This window comes from Vicugna pacos, unplaced genomic scaffold (assembly GCF_048564905.1).
Source record: "Vicugna pacos unplaced genomic scaffold, VicPac4 scaffold_422, whole genome shotgun sequence".
Lineage (NCBI taxonomy): Eukaryota > Metazoa > Chordata > Mammalia > Artiodactyla > Camelidae > Vicugna > Vicugna pacos.
The window spans coordinates 1-10,071 of record NW_027329100.1 but is presented as its reverse complement, the minus strand read 5'-3'; the positions used below and the strand labels follow the sequence as shown (position 1 = coordinate 10,071).

Sequence of the window (10,071 nt, the reverse complement as noted above, 5' to 3'; positions counted from 1 at the left end):
TGGCTGTTGGATCCTAGGTAACCGGGCAGAGTTCTGTGGGTGGATCAGTGTGATGGAGGGGCTGCCGCCCTCTGTGGAGCTTGGCTTAGGTGTTTGGTCCGGGAAGCTGTGTAAGTTCGAGATACTGCTGCTGCCCAAAGACCTGAGTTCACAGGTCAGTTTCCAGAACCTTTCAGAGCAGACAGTGGAAGATCTGCCTGTCATCAGCTTACTGGTGAGGCTCCGAGGTACTTTCAGACTTGCCCAGTCCTGGTGAAGTCGACTTTAGGGGAGACACGAAGAGAAGCTGGGCGAAAAGCTGGCTGCACGGATTGAGGAGAGATGCGAACACATGGATGAGAGATGTTCTGCTACAATGGAGAATACTGGCGTGGAGACAGCTGTAGAGGATACCAGGCTCAAAAGACATTCATGAGACATATTGATCCTCGCTGATACTGGCAGAAACATACGGAGTGCCAACGTGGACTTGAGGAAGTTCCTCAATTCTCTTCTCCAAGAACGGGTCCAAGGTCCCTGACGTCTGCAAGAGAAGAGATGGCAGAGATGATCAAAACGCTCCTGTTCTTGGAAGAGGTCGTGAGAATCCACACGTCCCAAGGGGCATTCCCAAGCCATTCAGACCAGAATTCACCAAGCCCAGGTAAGCCTTTTCCCAGGTTTGGGGCCTAGCTAGCAAGCACTTGCCCTTCCCTCCCCTCCACTCAGGCATCCATTTTGAAGGATCAGTACCTGAGCTGCAATGAAGCCATTACGAGAAGAGCAAAGCCCCTCCTAGAATCAGAGTTCCTCCAGCTTCACACTCTGTGAACAACAGTGAACTCCTTAAAGGTCAAATAGTCTCGGCTGAAATCGATAGGAATTGAATACTTAGCTCACACCTAGAAACGATGGCCTTCCGCTAGATTCAGCAAATGTTGTGTTTATGTCTTCCCTGGGGTGAAGGGAGTGTGGTAAGTGAGGGGAATCTTTGACTGAACTTGAATCTGTATTAGGCCTCAGTTTTTCAAGACAGTATAGGTAAATAGTACATGTCAGAAAGTGAACTGTACTGTCAAAGTCGCCAATGACATTAAAGACACAGCTTCTGTGGATCGTCTTTCAATTGAGTCAAGCCCCCGGGGGCACTCTATCATGGGGGTGCAGACTTGGTTGCGTTAAATGGCTTTACACCAACATGATCGGATGATTAATCGTTCTCATCACTGATAGAAGAACACCTGGTTCTCAATAGACTAGCATAACTGCAGCAGGGTTGTCCTAGCTATAATGCCTCTAGGTGCTTTTGGATTCAAACCTAAATGTATATATTTGGTTTGTTTCCTCTTGTATTTTCCTAGAGAGGGATGTTACCCCTTGAAATGGCCAACATTGGCCAGTAGGTGTCACTGGGAGTAAAGGGCACCACATGCACAAGTGTATCCAAGGTTGGGGGTTATTTCATGTTTCCAATAGTTATTTTCATGGTTCCTGTTGGTTTCGGAGGCTTCAACCGTAAAGAGCTGACATGACCCCTTTAACAGTTTGCACTGGAAGTTTGCATTCTTTCTGTCTAGGTTTTCCGTAGAGCTGACAAAATGTTACCAAAATTGGACAAGTCTGGCTTCTAGGTCGATACAGTGTGTTTCAAAAAATAACTTCATTTTCGTATACTCCCAAAACATGTAAATGAATTCTGTTAAACTTCTTAAAGACTGCAAATGAGATATCAACACACTGTCAAACAGGTGTCTTCGGACAATCCCTCCCACCAAGGCTGTATAGAAACAAAGAGATAAGCAAAGATCACATTCTGTGAAATGTATCTGGATAGTGTTGATTCATCGTTGCCCAGTTGGCAGAGAAGAAGTGCAAACCTGCACTCACTCGCTCCCATGTACAGAGCAATGGAAACATCCACTCACCCAGCACTTGGCACAGGACACTTGCCAAAGAGAGGCCTGTTACTTCCAAAGACAGGATGAGGCCTCAGGACACCTGGAAGCAGGAGAAAGCAAAGCAGGGAATGGAAACCAGTGCAGGGTCTGACCCCTGGTGATGGAGGCAACAAGGGTGAAACTCTGTTTACATTGGACGCACACTCTCAAGCGGACAGGAGACATGGGATTGAAGGTGATGTGCTGAGATTTACAAGAGTGCACAGCAGATGCTTGGCTGACAGAACACAAAGAAACCAGCGCAAAATATCCCCACAGTTGATTCTGAGACCAAGATCCGAGCTGCCAAATTGAGGTAGCAGAGGCAACGGTCAGTGAGGGATAGGGCTACGGATGTATGGCACACGCTGAGTCCTCAGGGATCTGGAGTGCCTTGTGGGATGGTGGTGGGTCGAATCAAGAGAGCAAACTGAACTGTGTACCAATGATAAAGCAACCACACTGGTCGCGCGGTTGAGATTACCGATATGTCCCATGGCTTACACCCAGTGCATCTGCAGGACCAGGGACCAATTGGGCATTTTGCCAATAGAGCACGTGTGGGGCTGAATCAGAGCTATCGTGCATCTGGTCTGAGGGATCCAGGGGCCTTGGGTTTGAAATCAGAATGAAAAGCCTTAGGATCTGCTACATTCATAACCTGGGCTGGGATTATGGTTTGGTTTGAGGCACAGGATGCGCAACAGCTCTGTGGTTGCCTTCGTGCACCCGTGCCACAAGGATGAGGGACAAGGAAGAGTGGTCCAAGTCCACATTGTGAGAAGAGGAAGCATTTCCTTCAGCACTATCTCCCAAAAGCGGATGCTACATTTTGGATGGCACCGGCACGGTACGGCCACCGAGGACACCAAGGTAGGTCTGCGGGATCATTTCCCCGCAGGCCCTGATGTGTGGACATCCATGGATGAGCTTCCACTGGTGTTTCAGTAGACAGAGAAGCTCTGGGAAGAACTGCTTTCATTGGGACATTCCCGTGGCACTACAAAGCACAAGCGCACCTCTCAGTTTGCTTTTTTTTAAACACTCCAAAATGACATAGAGCAGAATGCAGAACTGAGAACCTTTAGAAGCCTCATTTCCACAAGAGGAAGTGTCCTGCGCACTTTCAGAATTGTGAGATATGCGTAATCGAAATGAAGTTATGCTAATCGAAATAGTATGGGGATGTTCATCACAAACAAATGCAACACCAGCAATTGGAGATATACCAGACAACACACACAGGAACAGGATATGGCATCAATGTCTACGAGAAGTTGTCCTCACAGAAATCCCATGGAATTGCGTAGAGACAAGAGTCTAAAATTTTCACTTAACAAAGCCCTAGAAGTCTACATTAGATACCTGATATTACCTGACCAGTAGAGATGAAGAAGTACAGTAAAAAAACAGGAAGTACCATTTTCACTTCCAAAGATATTGAAGGCCCAGAAGATAAGCTTTCAAACAACTAGACTGCAAAACGCTATCCAGACCAAGTGTTGAAATTGGAGGACTGGAAATCCCTGAAGAACAACATTGTCTCAGAATCACAAAAGGCAGAATATCAGAAAAGGGGAAGAGAAAGTCTAAAGACGAGCCAAAAAATATCAGAAAACTCAATGGATGTGATCATATCAGGGCCAAAATTCAGCCCTTAGCAGACTAGATAATGCAGAGGGACGCGTGAATGACTGTGAAGACAGGGGAACAGAAATCCCTCGGTCAGAAGCAGACATAGGAAAGCAAGTGCAAACCAATGAAACATTGCTGTTGAATCCTGGGTTAAGACAGGGCATGAAAGACTAGAGTTCATAAGAGTCCCAGATGGAAAAGCAAGAGATAAAGAAACAAAAAATGTCTGAAAATGTATCTGTAGAAAAGTCAGACTGAAACGTGCTGAAAGCCAAGAAAGAATCATCTATGCAAATTCAGGAATTACACAGCATCCAAAGGAGGTGGAATTCCAATAGACCTACTAGCAGCTGTATGATTCAAATCAACAAAGTTCACGAATATCCCAGTGATTTAAAATGCACCTGGAGGAAACAACATAGTCACAAGGGAACCTCCAGAGGGGTTTCAGCTGATATCTCGGCAGCAATATTGCAGGACAGGGAGGAGTGCCAGGACACAGACCATATCCTGAATGGCCAAATGCTGCCACCTAGGGTAGCCTATGCCCCATGACCACCATTTCTAATAACGGCAGAGCTAGAGAATTCCACAGACCGGCAAATCTTAAAAGAATTCAGCAGTTCAAAACTTCTTCTAAAAGGAAGGTTGAGAATAATCCCCTGAATAGAAATCCAGCAAGATGAAATGGAAAGAAGAAAACCATTATTGGAAATGCAAGAAGAGCATGAGTGGCAAAGAAGAAACAAGAAGAAGGCAAGGAGGACATCAAAACCCTAAAGATGGGAGAGGGAAGCAGGAAATCATAGGTGATTGGAAGCACTCTCTTAAGTGAATCAGCTTATTGGACTCTCTGTTTGAAGCGAAAGGAGAGCTGCATGGCCTGACGTGTTTGCAAAACAAGCAAGAAGCAGACCAACCAAGAGTCAAACCAACAAACAAGCACCAAAAGGGTACGGTTGGCTGACATCTACCAAGGGAATCATGATTATTCCAAAGAAAATACTCAAGGTGATGTCAAGGATCATTCAGCACGCATCGACCCAGTATCGCGGCTTGCATGTACTCAGCACACTTGTCTTCGGAAATCAGAGGCGTGCATTCATATTCGTAAATATGGATTCATAAGAGCATATCGTGACCTAACCCAAATGCCGATTTGGAATCAAATGGATTCCTAGTCCGTGATGTAGACTTGTATGTCTTCCAACAGGATGAAGGAATGCCATATTCTACGCTACGTAGAGAAGAAATGTAAGAAGCCTAGAACAAAGGCACGTAGATCTGCCAAAGTGTACTAAGAGCAGAAGAGACAGACAGTAAAGTGCACATTGGGGTTGGTTTCATTTCTTGGAATTTCAGCCCCCATGAAACAAATGGATCCATGTCCTGAGAGTGCGGGTGTTTCAGCAGAAATCAGGCGACGCATATGTATTCCGGGTGTACGGATATCATAGGAACATAAGTCTCCTTTAGAGGGTCTCTGTGTACTGTGAACTGTTAGAAAGTTTAAAGACGTGTGAAACCATCAACTAAAAAGGGACCCACTTCCCTCCATTGGTACTGTGCATACAGATCTGAGCAAAAGGAAAGAGGGAAGAAGAAAGGCCCATGGGACGCTAGTGGGTAGAATCACATTTACCTTAGGCACCTCTCGTCGGATGCAGCCCCTCCCCCAACACTGACAAGATGCAGCAGCCATTGGGGATGGCAGTTACCGGTTGGATTCCAGGTGGAATGTTGGTGTGTACCGCGAGGCTTGTTGTGGCTGTTGGATCCTAGGTAACCGGGCAGAGTTCTGTGGGTGGATCAGTGTGATGGAGGGGCTGCCGCCCTCTGTGGAGCTTGGCTTAGGTGTTTGGTCCGGGAAGCTGTGTAAGTTCGAGATACTGCTGCTGCCCAAAGACCTGAGTTCACAGGTCAGTTTCCAGAACCTTTCAGAGCAGACAGTGGAAGATCTGCCTGTCATCAGCTTACTGGTGAGGCTCCGAGGTACTTTCAGACTTGCCCAGTCCTGGTGAAGTCGACTTTAGGGGAGACACGAAGAGAAGCTGGGCGAAAAGCTGGATGCACGGATTGAGGAGAGATGCGAACACATGGATGAGAGATGTTCTGCTACAATGGAGAATACTGGCGTGGAGACAGCTGTAGAGGATACCAGGCTCAAAAGACATTCATGAGACATATTGATCCTCGCTGATACCGGCAGAAACATACGGAGTGCCAACGTGGACTTGAGGAAGTTCCTCAATTCTCTTCTCCAAGAACGGGTCCAAGGTCCCTGACGTCTGCAAGAGAAGAGATGGCAGAGATGATCAAAACGCTCCTGTTCTTGGAAGAGGTCGTGAGAATCCACACGTCCCAAGGGGCATTCCCAAGCCATTCAGACCAGAATTCACCAAGCCCAGGTAAGCCTTTTCCCAGGTTTGGGCCTAGCTAGCAAGCACTTGCCCTTCCCTCCCCTCCACTCAGGCATCCATTTTGAAGGATCAGTACCTGAGCTGCAATGAAGCCATTACGAGAAGAGCAAGCCCCTCCTAGAATCAGAGTTCCTCCAGCTTCACACTCTGTGAACAACAGTGAACTCCTTAAAGGTCAAATAGTCTCGGCTGAAATCGATAGGAATTGAATACTTAGCTCACACCTAGAAACGATGGCCTTCCGCTAGATTCAGCAAATGTTGTGTTTATGTCTTCCCTGGGGTGAAGGGAGTGTGGTAAGTGAGGGGAATCTTTGACTGAACTTGAATCTGTATTAGGCCTCAGTTTTTCAAGACAGTATAGGTAAATAGTACATGTCAGAAAGTGAACTGTACTGTCAAAGTCGCCAATGACATTAAAGACACAGCTTCTGTGGATCGTCTTTCAATTGAGTCAAGCCCCCGGGGGCACTCTATCATGGGGGTGCAGACTTGGTTGCGTTAAATGGCTTTACCCAACATGATCGGATGATTAAGCGTTCTCATCACTGATAGAAGAACACCTGGTTCTCAATAGACTAGCATAACTGCAGCAGGGTTGTCCTAGCTATAATGCCTCTAGGTGCTTTTGGATTCAAACCTAAATGTATATATTTGGTTTGTTTCCTCTTGTATTTTCCTAGAGAGGGATGTTACCCCTTGAAATGCCAACATTGGCCAGTAGGTGTCACTGGGAGTAAAGGGCACCACATGCACAAGTGTATCCAAGGTTGGGGGTTATTTCATGTTTCCAATAGTTATTTCATGGTTCCTGTTGGTTTCGGAGGCTTCAACCGTAAAGAGCTGACATGACCCCTTTAACAGTTTGCACTGGAAGTTTGCATTCTTTCTGTCTAGGTTTTCCGTAGAGCTGACAAAATGTTACCAAAATTGACAAGTCTGGCTTCTAGGTCGATACAGTGTGTTTCAAAAAATAACTTCATTTTCGTATACTCCCAAAACATGTAAATGAATTCTGTTAAACTTCTTAAAGACTGCAAATGAGATATCAACACACTGTCAAAACAGGTGTCTTCGGACAATCCCTCCCACCAAGGCTGTATAGAAACAAAGAGCTAAGCAAAGATCACATTTCTGTGAAATGTATCTGGATAGTGTTGATTCATCGATGCCCAGTTGGCAGAGAAGAAGTGCAACCTGCACTCACTCGCTCCCATGTACAGAGCAATGGAAACATCCACTCACCCAGCCCTTGGCACAGGACACTTGCCAAAGAGAGGCCTGTTACTTCCAAAGACAGGATGAGGCCTCAGGACACCTGGAAGCAGGAGAAAGCAAAGCAGGGAATGGAAACCAGTGCAGGGTCTGACCCCTGGTGATGGAGCAACAAGGGTGAAACTCTGTTTACCTTGGACGCACACTCTCAAGCGGACAGGAGGCATGGGATTGAAGGTGATGTGCTGAGATTTACAAGAGTGCACAGCAGATGCTTGGCTGACAGAACACAAAGAAACCAGCGCAAAATATCCCCACAGTTGATTCTGAGACCAAGATCCGAGCTGCCAAATTTGAGGTAGCAGAGGCAACGGTCAGTGAGGGATAGGGCTACGGATGATGGCACACGCTGAGTCTCAGGGATCTGGAGTGCGTTGTGGGATGTGGTGGGTCGAATCAAGAGAGCAAACCGAACTGTGTACCAATGATAAAGCAACCACACTGGTCGCGCGGTTGAGATTACCGATATGTCCCATGGCCACACCCAGTGCATCTGCAGGACCAGGGACCAATTGGGCATTTTGCCAATAGAGCACGTGTGGGGCTGAATCAGAGCTATCGTGCATCTGGTCTGAGGGATCCAGGGGCCTTGGGTTTGAAATCAGAATGAAAAGCCTTAGGATCTGCTACATTCATAACCTGGGCTGGGATTATGGTTTGGTTTGAGGCACAGGATGCGCAACAGCTCTGTGGTTGCCTTCGTGCACCCGTGCCACAAGGATGAGGGGACAAGGAAGAGTGGTCCAAGTCCACATTGTGAGAAGAGGAAGCATTTCCTTCAGCACTATCTCCCAAAAGCGGATGCTACATTTTGGATGGCACCGGCACGGTACGGCACCGAGGACACCAAGGTAGGTCTGCGGGATCATTCCAGCAGGCCCTGATGTGTGACATCCATGGATGAGCTTCCACTGGTGTTTCAGTAGACAGAGAAGCTCTGGGAAGAACTGCTTTCATTGGGACATTCCCGTGGCACTACAAAGCACAAGCGCACTCTCAGTTTGCTTTTTTTTAAACACTCCAAAATGACATAGAGCAGAATGCAGAGCTGAGAACCTTTAGAAGCCTCATTTCCACAAGAGGAAGTGTCCTGCGCACTTTCAGAATTGTGAGATATGCGTAATCGAAATGAAGTTATGCTAATCGAAATAGTATGGGATGTTCATCACAACAAATGCAACACCAGCAATTGGAGATATACCAGACAACACACACAGGAACAGAATATGGCATCAATGTCTAGGAGAAGTTGTCCTCACAGAAATCCCATGGAATTGCGTAGAGACAAGAGTCTAAAATTTTCACTTAACAAAGCCCTAGAAGTCTACATTAGATACCTGATATTACCTGACCAGTAGAGATGAAGAAGTACAGTAAAAAAACAGGAAGTACCATTTTCAGTTCCAAAGATATTGAAGGCCCAGAAGATAAGCTTTCAAACAACTAGACTGCAAAACGCTATCCAGACCAAGTGTTGAAATTGGAGGACTGGAAATCCCTGAAGAACAACATTGTCACAGAATCACAAAAGGCAGAATATCAGAAAAGGGGAAGAGAAAGTCTAAAGACGAGCCAAAAAATATCAGAAAACTCAATGGATGTGATCATATCAGGGCCAAAATTCAGCCCTTAGCAGACTAGATAATGCAGAGTGACGCGTGAATGACTGTGAAGACAGGGGAACAGAAATCCCTCGGTCAGAAGCAGACATAGGAAAGCAAGTGCAAACCAATGAAACATTGCTGTTGAATCCTGGGTTAAGACAGGGCATGAAAGACTAGAGTTCATAAGAGTCCCAGATGGAAAAGCAAGAGATAAAGAAACAAAAAATGTCTGAAAATGTATCTGTAGAAAAGTCAGACTGAAACATGCTGAAAGCCAAGAAAGAATCATCTATGCAAATTCAGGAATTACACAGCATCCAAAGGAGGTGGAATTCCAATAGACCTACTAGCAGCTGTATGATTCAAATCAACAAAGTTCACGAATATCCCAGTGATTTAAAATGCACCTGGAGGAAACAACATAGTCACAAGGGAACCTCCAGAGGGGTTTCAGCTGATATCTCGGCAGCAATATTGCAGGACAGGGAGGAGTGCCAGGACACAGACCATATCCTGAATGGCCAAATGCTGCCACCTAGGGTAGCCTATGCCCCATGACCACCATTTCTAATAACGGCAGAGCTAGAGAATTCCACAGACCGGCAAATCTTAAAAGAATTCAGCAGTTCAAAACTTCTTCTAAAAGGAAGGTTGAGAATACTCCCCTGAATAGAAAAGCAGCAAGATGAAATGGAAAGAAGAAAACCATTATTGGAAATGCAAGAAGAGCATGAGTGGCAAAGAAGAAACAAGAAGAAGGCAAGGAGGACATCAAAACCCTAAAGATGGGAGAGGGAAGCAGGAAATCATAGGTGATTGGAAGCACTCTCTTAAGTGAATCAGCTTATTGGACTCTCTGTTTGAAGCGAAAGGAGAGCTGCATGGCCTGACGTGTTTGCAAAACAAGCAAGAAGCAGACCAACCAAGAATCAAACCAACAAACAAGCACCAAAAGGGTACGGTTGGCTGACATCTACCAAGGGAATCATGATTATTCCAAAGAAAATACTCAAGGTGATGTCAAGGATCATTCAGCACGCATCGACCCAGTATCGCGGCTTGCATGTACTCAGCACACTTGTCTTCGGAAATCAGAGGCGTGCATTCATATTCGTAAATATGGATTCATAAGAGCATATCGTGACCTAACCCAAATGCCGATTTGGAATCAAATGGATTCCTAGTCCGTGATGTAGACTTGTATGTCTTCCAACAGGATGAA

The 10,071-nt window shown here is 46.0% G+C and overlaps 1 long non-coding RNA gene across 1 annotated transcript; it reads right to left on the bottom strand.

Moving 5' to 3' along the window:
* Window positions 1–5,606: 5,606 nt before the first annotated feature.
* Window positions 5,607–7,476, bottom strand: LOC140695572 (uncharacterized). Its single transcript, XR_012071224.1, has 3 exons — window positions 7,379–7,476; window positions 7,216–7,288; window positions 5,607–5,839 (listed from the first exon to the last, which is right to left on the bottom strand). It is a non-coding gene; the product is annotated as an uncharacterized lncRNA (long non-coding RNA).
* Window positions 7,477–10,071: the final 2,595 nt, after the last annotated feature.